Genomic DNA, 12,428 nt, shown 5'->3' on the forward strand with positions numbered 1-12,428 from the left:
GCTCTGCTACCACAGTGGAGAACCTGGTCACCGACCGTTTTTCCTCCGGGGCTAAAGTGTGGGTATATGACCCATCGCAATAGAAACAGTAGGGGTCTCCCCGAAGCTCTGTAGCAAAGGGACTGAACTCTCTGATGTAGTCTAGTGTGCAGCTGGTGGCGGCTGTAACAGGTGACCTTTGACTTTCTCGACATTGAATCATAATTTTCTGCAACGATCCATCCACATCACATCTACTGTACTTTACTTTCTTATGCCTTTGAATTTGTTATAACACAAAAGTCACAGATGATCGACATACACTCTCTTCTATCTTGGGTCAGCTTCTCCACAGATCAGCAACATAGCAGAGAAACAAATCCAAAAAAGGCTTAGATTTTTTTGATTCCACTGACAAAGCACAACCATGTTAACGATATGTCTAGTTTTTTTAATGGATGGTCTTATAAAAGTATTTTACTGCTAAATTAGTTTATTTGGTTGATGTTTGATTCATCCCCAAAACTGAAAATAGAAACTTTAGGCTTCTTCAAAAGTATCTAATCAGATTGTCACCATACTGGATGTTCACAGACAGTTATTCCATACAAGCAATAAAGATTTCATCAATACCTTTGTCCATCGTTGACAATTATACACTTAAACACACAAGTTTTAGATCAAATATTAATTGGAAATGAATACTGCAAAAGGTATGTAAATTATATACACTATATATAATGTCTGTCATTATTAACGTAAGGAGACCAATTGCCAAAAATATATATAAAGTACCAAAGACTGTAAACATAAAAGTAGTTTATTTATTTGACTATTTCACTTCACCCTCTGATATCACCAGCAGGTAACTAGTGCAGCCAGCACTTCAAACAGACAAATACTGCACCATGTTTGAAGATAAGGACACACATAAATGTAATGCAACCAGGTTCAATAGACCCTACAGTGTAGACGTCTTTATCATTTTAAATACATTCTTATATTTTAATGTTTTCATTTCATCTGTTGACTGCATTGTTTGTCCTTGCAATAGAGATGTGTTCTGTCTGAAATAACCACATTTGGACTCAAAGGATAGGCAAGCTCCAGAACCAGTCCTGTCATAGCTACTTACTGTAGTGTCTTTGTGACGGTCACCTATTTGATCCAGACAATGAAAAGAAGAAGAAAACATGTCTCATGTGATAACCATTCTGCGGATTGTAGGAAACATTCTGCCTCTCCTTTGGGTCCAAGTGTGGTTATTTCAGACAGAACACATCGCTACTGCAACAATAATTCAGTCAACAGATTAAATGTCCTTGTTTTGCAGCTGGGTTTTGAATCCTGTGACCTTCTAGACTGGCCTCACAGAATTGTGGATGATGGCATAGTTACACCCTTGGTATTAACATTTTGGGTCACAACATTGCATATCTAAACTCTATATAATTGATTGTTAATTTAGCAACCCAAATAATATTCCTTTTTGATTTTTCCAATGAATTCAGTCAAACTTGTATTTGTATATAAAATACTGTCAAGCACAATGTTGAATGAAATTACCATCCCAATATATTGTCAGCATTATCCAAAGAAAACATAAAAACATAAAATGATAAAGACATGTCTATTGAACCTCTTTGCATTCAATTTTGGCTTTGGCTTAATGGTTTGTGTCCTTCTCTTTGCACCAATCGGACCCCAATTGTGTTTGTGCTGTTGCACTGCTCCTGTTAGGAGCTGATGACACCAGAGGGTAAAGTTAATAGGCAAATAACCTACTTTTATGATAATATAACACTACATGTAAATTCATTGATATGCAATAAACTGTCTGTGAACATTCAGTTCAAAAGTGGTGACATCTGCTCATTATCTCCAGAGAGACATCAGGTGTATATGAGTACAATGGTCAGTGCAACTTGTTGAGCTACTACTATGCAGTAGTATACCTACTATACTGTATAAAGGTTTTCACATTGCAATTGAAGATCCTGGGGCTTGATTTGACTATTACTGTTTTGCAGTTTTGTAAAGTGAGTTGACTGCTCCTCCCTTCCTGATTATCTGTTGTTACATAGGAATTTCCCCATCTGACCAAACTGTATAGCTATTGCATTTCCAATGCAAATCATTATGTTGACTACTGCTACTTTGTTCTGCCTGGTTTTAGCTGCTGTTGAGCTCCAACCTCCATCATTAGCCTGCATGTCTAGGCCAAGCTCAAGATCACTTGTTTGTTTCTGTAAAAGTTAAATGGCTACATTTGTATTGCATTTGTTTGAAGCATGCAAATACTACAAAGCAATCGTAACACGTTTCTGCGGCTTCTTTTGTATGTCATTGAAGTGCATTGTGATAACTGGATGAATCTTAGGAAGACCTCTTTCAGTCTGTTGCAGGGGTCTTCAACAGGGGGTCCGGGACCCCTAGGGGGTCCTCAGGGTTACTACAGGGGTCCGCCAAATCTTTGTGTGATGGGGAACATTAGCCGAAAATAGCAGATCTACAAGCTCACAACGCCTCGCAAGTTGAGAGCTTGCAGATCGGCTATTTATGGAGAGTTGTTGAAGAGGGAAAAAGAGCAGACCAAGTACAGAGTAATGGTCAAGTTCAGTTGACTAAATATTGAGGGTTTAAAAGGTTAACTAACTGAAAATACACATTAGCATGATTAACATGAATCCAACTATCTATGAAATCTCTGAAAAAGTTTAATCTGCAACACAATTTTATACAATATGTAGTGGGGGGGTCCCTGCTTCATCTCTCTCTCTCTCAGCTAAGGGGTCCTTGGCCTGAAAACCGTTGAAGACCCCTGGTCTGTTGACATCTGACATATTGTGCAGACAGCATTGTCACCTTTTACAACATGGTGATGCAAGTTAACTGCATTTCACTTGTTCCTCTCCACCATGGTGTGTAGCAGCTACAGTGTGGCCTAAACAGTGGCATACAGTAGGCTACATGTCCTGAACATTATGAAGACGTTACATTATAATCTCGCTGTCTCAGAACAATACTCAATTGTAATGCAACCTCTGAATGGTGGATTCTGTCTGTCCCTCAAGCGGGCGTCCAATCACGTCCCGCCTTACATGATAAGGGTATTTTCACTATGTACAGTATGTTGCACAAACTGTTGTGATCATAAAGTCTAAAGAGGGGGTCTTATAACAGAGGTCCGGGCTTGAGCACCACGCTTTGCTAAGGTGGGTTGTTGCGGGTGAGTGGCTGGAACAGCGGTTCTATTTTCTAAACATTTACTCCCGATTCATCACCAGTAGCAGCACATTCACAACACCCAGGAAGCTATAGCAAGTAGTCACTCAACTGAAACTGACTGTGACTAACCTTTATCAGTGGCCGGCATGTCATCGCTTTTATAACGAGGTGGCCACACATTTGCAGTGACCTTTGCCTAAAGTCGATCGTGCAAAAGATCAACTTTTTTTGCGAGTGGCTTTGAGGGTCAGATTGTGAATGATATGTTAACATGGCTGAGGCCAGTCAGTGCAATGCTTATGGGTCTCTCTGTGTGTGTGAACATCAGCCTCGATCATGACTGGAACACTTTGCGAACGGACGGGGGGAGGGTAAGATGGATATAAGATGAGGAATTTGTCCGAGGAAAGCGAAAGTATTCCCCACAATAATGTCACTGAAAACTTGTGTAATTCCACTTAAATCCGTGCATAAATTATGTGAGGTGTTTGGGGGGGGTCGCATGTGTTGTCGATCCGCCGACGATCACATTCATCCGGGGCTGAAGTGTGTTCTTCTTCCAGTCAGTCAGTCAGTCAGTGCTGCTGAACTGTTATGTGTCAATAAGTTAAAACAAGCTGGACGCTCGTTGAGGATGAGAGGGCCCTGCTGCTGCCACTGGGGCTGATGTACATTAGAGGTGGGTATGTTAGAGGATATTAATAAGACGCCTTTATGACAGAGAACCTGTAGTTCGTCAGTCTTTCATTCAATCCGAGTCGCAACCTCTCAGTCAGATCACTCTGAAAATGGTATTATTATCGCTTGCTTTGTGGACATGATGTCCTCCCTCCCCGTGCTTTTTGCTGCTTGTCTCAACCCTTCATTATTTCCCCCACATCGAGATCGCATTCATAACTTGCCCTCTCCTCTGATGTTGTTAAATTTCTAATTCACAGTCGCGGTGGAATCGGCGTGTAAATACGCGATATAAAAGCAACTGCTTCTGTGTGAGAGGTGGTATGACCACCCCCCTCCTCCCTCCTCCTCCACCACCATCCGCATCAAACCTAATAGTTGTGTATCGATCGGTTGCATTAATAAACAATCACTTTGTTTTTGCAGGCTGTCTGTTTGGCTACAGGTTTTGTCAGCAGGCTATAAATGGGTCGCTGGGATTTGAAACCATTGCATGTTAATGCTGTGACACGTCCAGCAGCACAGTGGAGGCTGTACGTATTATAAAGTGCTAGCAGGCTAAAGTAGCTACTTTTATTCCTAGTAAAACTGGTAGGACATGGAGCCAGTGTTCGGCAAACGTCGCTGGACGGATGCATGTGGACGGGGAGAAAATCCCCAGTTTAATTAATGATGATTAATGCTTTTATCGCGTGTGGGAGACATTCGACCATATTATTGCATCGGGGATAGAGTTGGACAGACAGAGTGAAATCAGTGTTGCCAGGTTTTGAGAGAAATAAGCAACCAGGTCTAGGGAAACGAGCCCAAAAGAAGAACTACGGCAGGCCACATGAGCACTTTAAACGAATACCAAAACGCTTGCCCCAAAACACAGTCGCCCCGGTGCAAATCCGGCGGTATTCACCTGGTATTCATAAACGTAACCTCAGTAAACTATGTTTAGATCTAACCTGATTCCTAAACGTAACCTCAGTAAACTATGCCTAAACTTAACCTTATTCCTAAACATAACCTCAGTAAACTACATGTCTAAACCCAGTGGTGTGTAATAACATGTATTTACGTAGTGTGACCTGTAGAAAATAAATCGTAGCCAATCGCAGCCATCCAAAAATCAGAGAAAGCAATGATACGCAGGAGGAGGAGCTGGGGGCAGCAAGAATGTAAAGTCAGTTCCCTTTTACAGACGACTTTCTGATAAGAACCAGTATGTGCGCAGGCCGGCACCAAATGAAACCCATTCTGTCATGTCTCGCTAGGACGCGCCTCACTAGCCAACACACAAGAGGGGGTTGAATGAACTGAAACCAGGGCGCCCCGAAACAATGTGTATCGAATTGATTGCATGAAACAATCACCTGTGCGTCCAGTCTCAATGTTGGTAAACAAATAATTGGTCTATAGAGCGTGCCAAAAATCCTGAAGGGGGCGTCAACAAGTGTCATTTGGTAGCGGCGGACATCTTTGAGGGGTATAAAACAGGTTGACTTAACATTGCCCCCCTCAAGTATGTCTGCAGCTACTATGCCACGCCCCCGTGGTGACGAGTCGTTATCTTGAGGTGATGATCGCTGGCCGTTGGAGTTTTGAAGTAATTCACACATTAACTACTTAACAATAGAGCGATTATTTCATTTGGCGACCTCGCACGCATAGCCTACATACGCGCACGCATGTGCAGGTGCCTGGCGTGTGGGAGGGAACAATCATAGTATGCCCTCCGAAAAAACCTAGAACACAACACACCACTGTCTAAACCTAACCTCATGAACGTAAACTATACATAACCTATCCTAAAACGTAACCTCAGTAACCATGTCTAAACTTAACCTTATTCCTAAACGTAACCTCAGTAAACTATGCCTAAACCTAACCTTATTCCCAAACGTAACCACAGTAAAACGGTGCTAAAACCTAACCTTATTCCTAACCTCAGTAAAACTGAATGCCTAAACCTAACCTTGTTCCTAAACTTAACCTCTGTATATGCCTAAACCTAACCTTATTCCAAAACTTAATCTCAGTAGAACTATGCCAAAACCTAACCTTATTCCTAAACGTAATCTCAGTAAAACAATGCCTAACCCTAAATTTATTTCTAACCTTATCCTCAGTAAAACAAATACAAGAACCGCTGGTCCACTAAAAGAAATGGGGGGGGGCAAGCGCGTTTTGGGGCGAGCTTTCCGATTACCCTTTAAATCAGCTATTTGAAAATAGCCGATCTACATGCTCACGAGAGTCACGATGCGTCGACGCGTTGTGAGCTTGTACATCTGCTATTTTCAAAACGTCTTGCAATAAAATATTGAATATTTTGAATATATTTTTTTTAACATTCTTTCTAACAACACATTATGCTCCCTGGGCACAACTTTTTCGTGAAAATGTTTGAGAACCACTGGTTTAAATAATAATTAAAACATTTGGAAACAAGCCTAAATAAGCAACTACACTTTAGAAACAAGCCCCCAAAAAACGCAACTACCAATATTTACAAGAAACTTTACAGAAAAAGAATCCCAAGGTCGCTTATAATAAGCGAACATGGCAACACTTCTCCTGTACTATACTGCACTTCGTTTTCTCTCTCTCTCTCCAAAGCAAGATGGACTCTCATTCAGCCTGTCTGTCTGTCTGTCTTGTCAGACCCCAGAGATCGACGTCTTTCTCGCTCGGAAATGAAAATGTGAGCTCGTCGCCACACGCACGACAGGAGCACTAGGTAGGCGAACGATCACTATATAGTCGGCGATCAACCCCCCAAAAAGAATGCGTTGTTATTGCACCCGAAACCCCCAATAGAGTCACTCAAGACTTCACTCTGGAGTGTGAGTGTGTGACGGTCCAATCGGGCATCAGCACTTTTACCTGAAAACAACTAAACCTCAGCGCAACTGTGCGTTTTAATGTAACCATAGCGAGAGACGCGGGGCTCTGCATAGTGTTACATTTTCGGATGATCGCGGGGCACTTTGGCCTGGATGCTTATGGTTTTGACTGGAAGGGTGGATTGACTACGCGACTGAAATGGTCAGTGACAAGCAAAATGTCCCACCATAGTTTCTCTCGCTTAGGTCTATGTGTGCGTGTGTGTGTGCTGCTAATGCGGTTTCACTCAAATGTGAAGTTGCTCTGGTCATTTCGGTGCCGATCACCGAGAGCCCGTGTTTGTTTGTGTTTTGCAATGATTGTTGTTGCAGCACACTTAACCATTTAACACTTGATGAGACTAACGTCTTGTGTTTTTATAGGGCATCTTCATTGCATGACAAAGACTGAGTGGCAGCTTCCATCTTCATCACCCATACAGCATTTCCATAGTTTGTTCTTAAGTAAGTATCCCCGTTTTCCCGTTCAGCATTATGGTTCTCAAACTTTTTAATTTCAAGGACCCCGGTAACTCTTGAGTGTGTACATTTGGTTCCATTTGTACCCACTCAGAGTTACAGACCTGTGAGGGTCCATTTGGAACCCCCTCAAAGAACTTAGGGGGTCCCCGGACCCCACTTTGAGAACCACTGTTTAATAACTACTCTTAAAGTCTGTTTTCATCATAGTCTGATTTTGTCTATGGAATTGGCTAACTAACTACAGTAACTACTAACTAACTACAGTGTTGGAGTCTGAATCATTTGTTCATTAATTGTTAATTTGGGTTGTTAATGTGGTATATACACTGGGTTCATACCCACGGAGACAAAAATACATACCCTGTATTAACATATAATATACCAACATACTACTGTATGTATTTAGCATGATTAATTGTTGTTTATAGATTTCCACGCAAACCCTTTAAACCGAGTTCACACTAAAATGTAATCTTGCCAGTTTGTGTTTATACAATACATTATGTCTGGATATCTCTGTGCAGCAAAGAGACCACAGGAATAAAGTCTCCATCAAGGTGAGGTTAGGCGAAGTTGAACGTTTCGACTTGGATTCAACTTGACTCCAAGTTATTTCCTTGATTAAGTTATATTGACATTGTAGGCATTTAGCAGACCCACTTAGAATGACCATGCAACAGAAGAATGGATTAAAAGTCCCAGATCACCAGTCTTAAAAACAAGCAGTCGTAAGTGCTCAAGAAAAAAAGTCATAGGTTCCTGTCCCTAAAAGTATTGATGAATTTGTCCTTGTTAAATCATTTTAAAAGAGACAGAAAACTGGTTACTAGTACAAAATCTATTTCAGTGTTAATTATCAAATATTATTATCAGAATGACGTGCCAGGTTTTATAATCTATGTGCTTCTAGTGACATCAAGTATGCAGTAGGTTTTAAGTGTTAATTAAGAAAGGAAAAAAAATACTGTCATTCAAAGTCATAAGGCTGACGGTATACTATTTACTATATGGTAAGTACCTAGTCAAAAACTTCGCTTCTACAGGGTTGGCAGATAATAAGACAATATAGCCATGAACAAACAAACATGGCAGTTGGCAGAAAATACTAAACAGATGAGTAAGTTATTATTGAAATTATAGTCTTATGTCAATTATTGTTTTTACATCAGGACTTATTCATCACTACCTTAGTCAACTGGAAGAGCCCCGTTTGACATATTAAACAGTTAAGTCTAGAGTGTTAATTGATAGTGTAAAATTGAACCCATAAATTAAGCATGAGTTAAATTAACACTGGATTTTGCTGTGTACTTTTGTTGTGGGTTGGTTTCCGTTTGATGCCTTATTTACAACGAAAATCATTGCAGCATCACAAGGTAACACTCTACAACTCCCTACAGCCACCCCCAAACAACCCCCAAAGGCACAAAGAGATTACAGGAGCGATCACCTATCACTAGGATAAAGATATGGCTCCAATCAACACCGTTCAAAATAAGGGGTTTAAAACAATGGCGTGCATTTTCAGAGTTTATTTCAATGCTCAATCAATCAATTGTGTTCCGACTTGGATCAACTACTGTAGTATATTTTAAGTTCCTGTTTATTGGTATCACAAAGAAAACATTTATTTATTTATACATTTTACATTTACATTTTTTATATATTGTTATATTATCATTACAATCTTAGTGATGTGCCAATTATTTGGGGGCCCACTTGCAATACCCTCATGGCCCACCAGTGGTCCCCAGCCAGAATCAGTGGTTTAAAAAACATCAAAAAGACGCTAGAGAGGTGAATCTGCACTACCTGCTCTGTACACTCAAGTGTCGAACCACAGTCAACACAGAACTGAATAAAGCATGATTAATACATCATACGTATGCCGGTGTTCACAGTGTGTCTCAAATCACGATGCGTTGTGAACTTGTAGTTCTGCTATATTTGGTGAGCAACACCGTCATAAAATAAAATATAAATTAGGCTTAAGCCTCAAAATGACCATAGGCTTGCGTTCAGTTGTCCAAAAATAACTGGGTTTATTTTCATTATAATGTATTCTAAAAAGCTGTACCTTTTACATTCTATTGTTTTAATGTAAGCAGCATTTAAGTTAATCACTTTGATTAACTGTTCTAGAGGAAAATAAACAGATTTTTCTTTTGGTTACAAGAGACTAGTTTAAGTCCAACACTTTGTTTGGTTTAAATCAAGCACTTTGATAATGTTATGTTGTCAGTTTAAAGGCCTGTCTGGATAGGGACAGTTTTTATTGACAACATAAGAATTGGGTGAGAGAATCGTGATCTCAATTCTTAGGTCGTGATTCACATTTGAACAATTGTGCAGCCCTAGTGTACTTGTAGCTGTGCTGTGACGGCTATCGACTCCTAACCTAATCTAACCCTTCCGACTCCTATCATGTAGGTCTTTGTTTTAGACATCATGCAGACACCCCTGCCACAGTTCAATAAACGTTTCTTTCAGCTCCACAATGCATTGTGGCATTTTTGTTGTTTATTACCACTTAAACCCTCTATACTTAGCAAAACAGACCTGAGCTCAAATGTTCCCCCAGAATAGGGATGCTGGGGTTAGGAGCGATAATAAGGAAACATATGTTTGTTTGTTTGTTCGTTTTTTTTGTTCTTGGGCCAAGTGCTGTGCTCCCATTGGCTGTTGCTAGGCACTGTCCTGAAGATTGATGTGTAAATCCAATATTTTTACAGACAGCCAGCTCAAAGACTGGGGGAGGCTCTGATTGACATCTTGACCCACTACTTTCACTAGAGCCACAGTGCCAACCAAACATGCTGATCATACCTCAAATCTGTTTTCCCTTCTGATCTTAAAAAATGTGTCTGGGATGGCAAAATGGAGCTTAATACAGTCCCCAATACATATCCTGTGGTCTGAGCTCAGCTTTAGAAAGTACATAAGTTATTCATGAGTCCATGCACTTGTAGCAACCAGCAACCAATCAACAGCGGGTTCAAACCCATTGGTGTGCAGTATTTTGGAATAGGCCACTCTGGCATCTTAGCCGCATGAACCCTAGGGGCCTCGTGTCTCTTGCGTCCCTACATTCAGCAATAATAGCAGATCTACAAGCTCACAACGCAACGTGATCTTGTTGATCGCCTATTTTTGGCGAGTTGATGTAGAGGGTAAAAGAAAAGACCCAAGGATAGACCCCTGGGGGATCCTGGTATAGTATATAGGGTTTAAGTGGTTAACCACTTACACCATGGCGTATTTTGGGCATGTCATTATAGGCGAAAACTTTACAGCAATTTAAGAACATTAGATTTTCAAAAATGGTTGATCTACAAACTCACAATGTGGTGCAACGTGGCTTGTTGTCAGCTTGTAGATCTGCTATTTTCACTATTTTTCAAATGGGGCTTAAGTGGTTAAGACTTTTCTGACATTGTATTTCACACAATTAGAATAGTTTGTATCAGACTTTATTTTTTGGGGACTTTTCCATGGCTGAGGACCTGTATAGAGAGCTTGTAACTTCTTAACATGGTAAGATGAATGAGGAAGACATCAGCATGTGAGGAAACGTCAATTAATCAAATAAGCTGATCAAATAGATGCTGATTAGCCTACTTACTCATGGTCCTCATTGAGTTCCTTTTTTTATCAGTAATGCTACATGGGGAAATCTTATCACTTTTCTCATTGATTTCCTTAAAGACGGGGTGCCGTGATCTTCAGTGACCCCCCCCCCCCCCAAAACATAATCATCAGGTATTATGGTTATACTAGGAGGAAGATTTTTTTCAAGAAAGTGTACAGACATTGTTAAAATTATGTTTTTATGTGGACACGCCTCCAGTTCATTAAGTATACCTGGTTCTCACCTTAGCACGTCCTCCACCACCTTAGCACTACCCACCTGTCCTAGTCCCTCCTCCTCCTCATGCCCACACCTGTTATGATAATGAGGGGGAGGGTATGTTTTTACTATGTCACTAAAGCGCTGTGTCTCTATTGGCACGTTTGACCCTCAAGTTTTCAGCCTCCAGGTAGAAACCCCAAATAGTCAGAGAAGACACAAAACACCATAAAAACACCACCAGGGGGCTTAATGAAGTTATATCAACCTCATAGACACATGAAAAACAGAAAAAGTGCAAAACCATGGCACCACCTCTTTAAGTGATGCAGTGATGGTGTTTGCCACTTAAACCCTGTATCAGTGTTTCTCAAACTTTTTAATTGCAAGCCAAGGACTCCCAATATGGTATGCATTAGCCCACAGACCCCCATAACTGTGAGAATGTACACATGGACCTGTATGGGTCCATTTGGTTCCTAACTATCAATGATTTAGCTGGCGACCCCTTGGAACCCCCCCAAGGGCCCCTGGGGGTCCCCGGACCGCACTTTGAGAACCACTGCACGATATATTCATTTCAACACCATTGACAGAGGTCACCGCAGGTGTCTACCCCTGGGCCCCCTCCTTTAGTTCCTTCTACACCAAATCTCTTTGCCCAAAATAGCTGATCTACAAGCTCACAACGTATCGCAATGTGATGCGTTGTGAGCTTGTAGAACGGCTATTTTGGCCAAATGTTCACCTATTATGACTTGCCCAGAATGGGGCGCTAGGATTCAAGTGGTAAAAACATCATAGTGTGTTAGCTTGTATCTTGGTTGCATGTAGGGTTTGTTTATTTTTCTCTACAGTAAGTGCAATTTTATGTTAGATGTAATCATGTAAGTAAGCTAAAATACAAAATGATGATGGCATACCGGTATGTGCAGTTCATATTTTGTTGAATGCATCTCATTGGTCTTTCACTTGTGGTATACCTGCTGCATCACAGTACAGGGCAGGTTGTGTAATGAAAGTATTAGCTTTGTGAATGACTAGACATCAAAGTCCTTATTAAGTAAACCAGCTAAAACATATATTCTGTTTGATGTTGCACATGGGTCCTTAAATAGCTGGGATTCTCCAAGGCCATTTTTCTGTTGGAGTTAAGTGAGAAAATTAGCATTGTAAATAAGAGCTGATGAAATCATGGTCAGTAGGGGGTTCATTTGGGCTGTCTTAACTTATTCCCATGGTCTTGTTCTATAAAAGTAAATGAAGATGCAAGCAGCAATTCTGCCGTCTAAAGGGAAGGTAATTAATTAATTTAGGAACCTGCTAGTACGTACTCCGCT

At 40.7% G+C, this 12,428-nt stretch overlaps 1 protein-coding gene across 9 annotated transcripts in view; it reads left to right on the plus strand.

The window, feature by feature from the left end:
* Positions 1-3,092: 3,092 nt before the first annotated feature.
* bbx (BBX high mobility group box domain containing) overlaps positions 3,093-12,428 on the plus strand; it is a 31,305-nt gene continuing 21,969 nt past the window's right edge. For 4 of the 9 annotated variants that reach the window (XM_084074880.1, XM_084074887.1, XM_084074886.1 and 1 more), the window contains exons 1-2: positions 6,491-6,613; positions 7,143-7,223. The gene's annotated coding sequence lies outside the window, so the exon portion shown is untranslated. The other 5 variants (XM_084074881.1, XM_084074884.1, XM_084074883.1 and 2 more) reach the window with 5 other exon arrangements.

Source organism: Gymnoscopelus microlampas (assembly GCF_963454915.1).
Source record: "Gymnoscopelus microlampas genome assembly, chromosome: 12".
Lineage (NCBI taxonomy): Eukaryota > Metazoa > Chordata > Actinopteri > Myctophiformes > Myctophidae > Gymnoscopelus > Gymnoscopelus microlampas.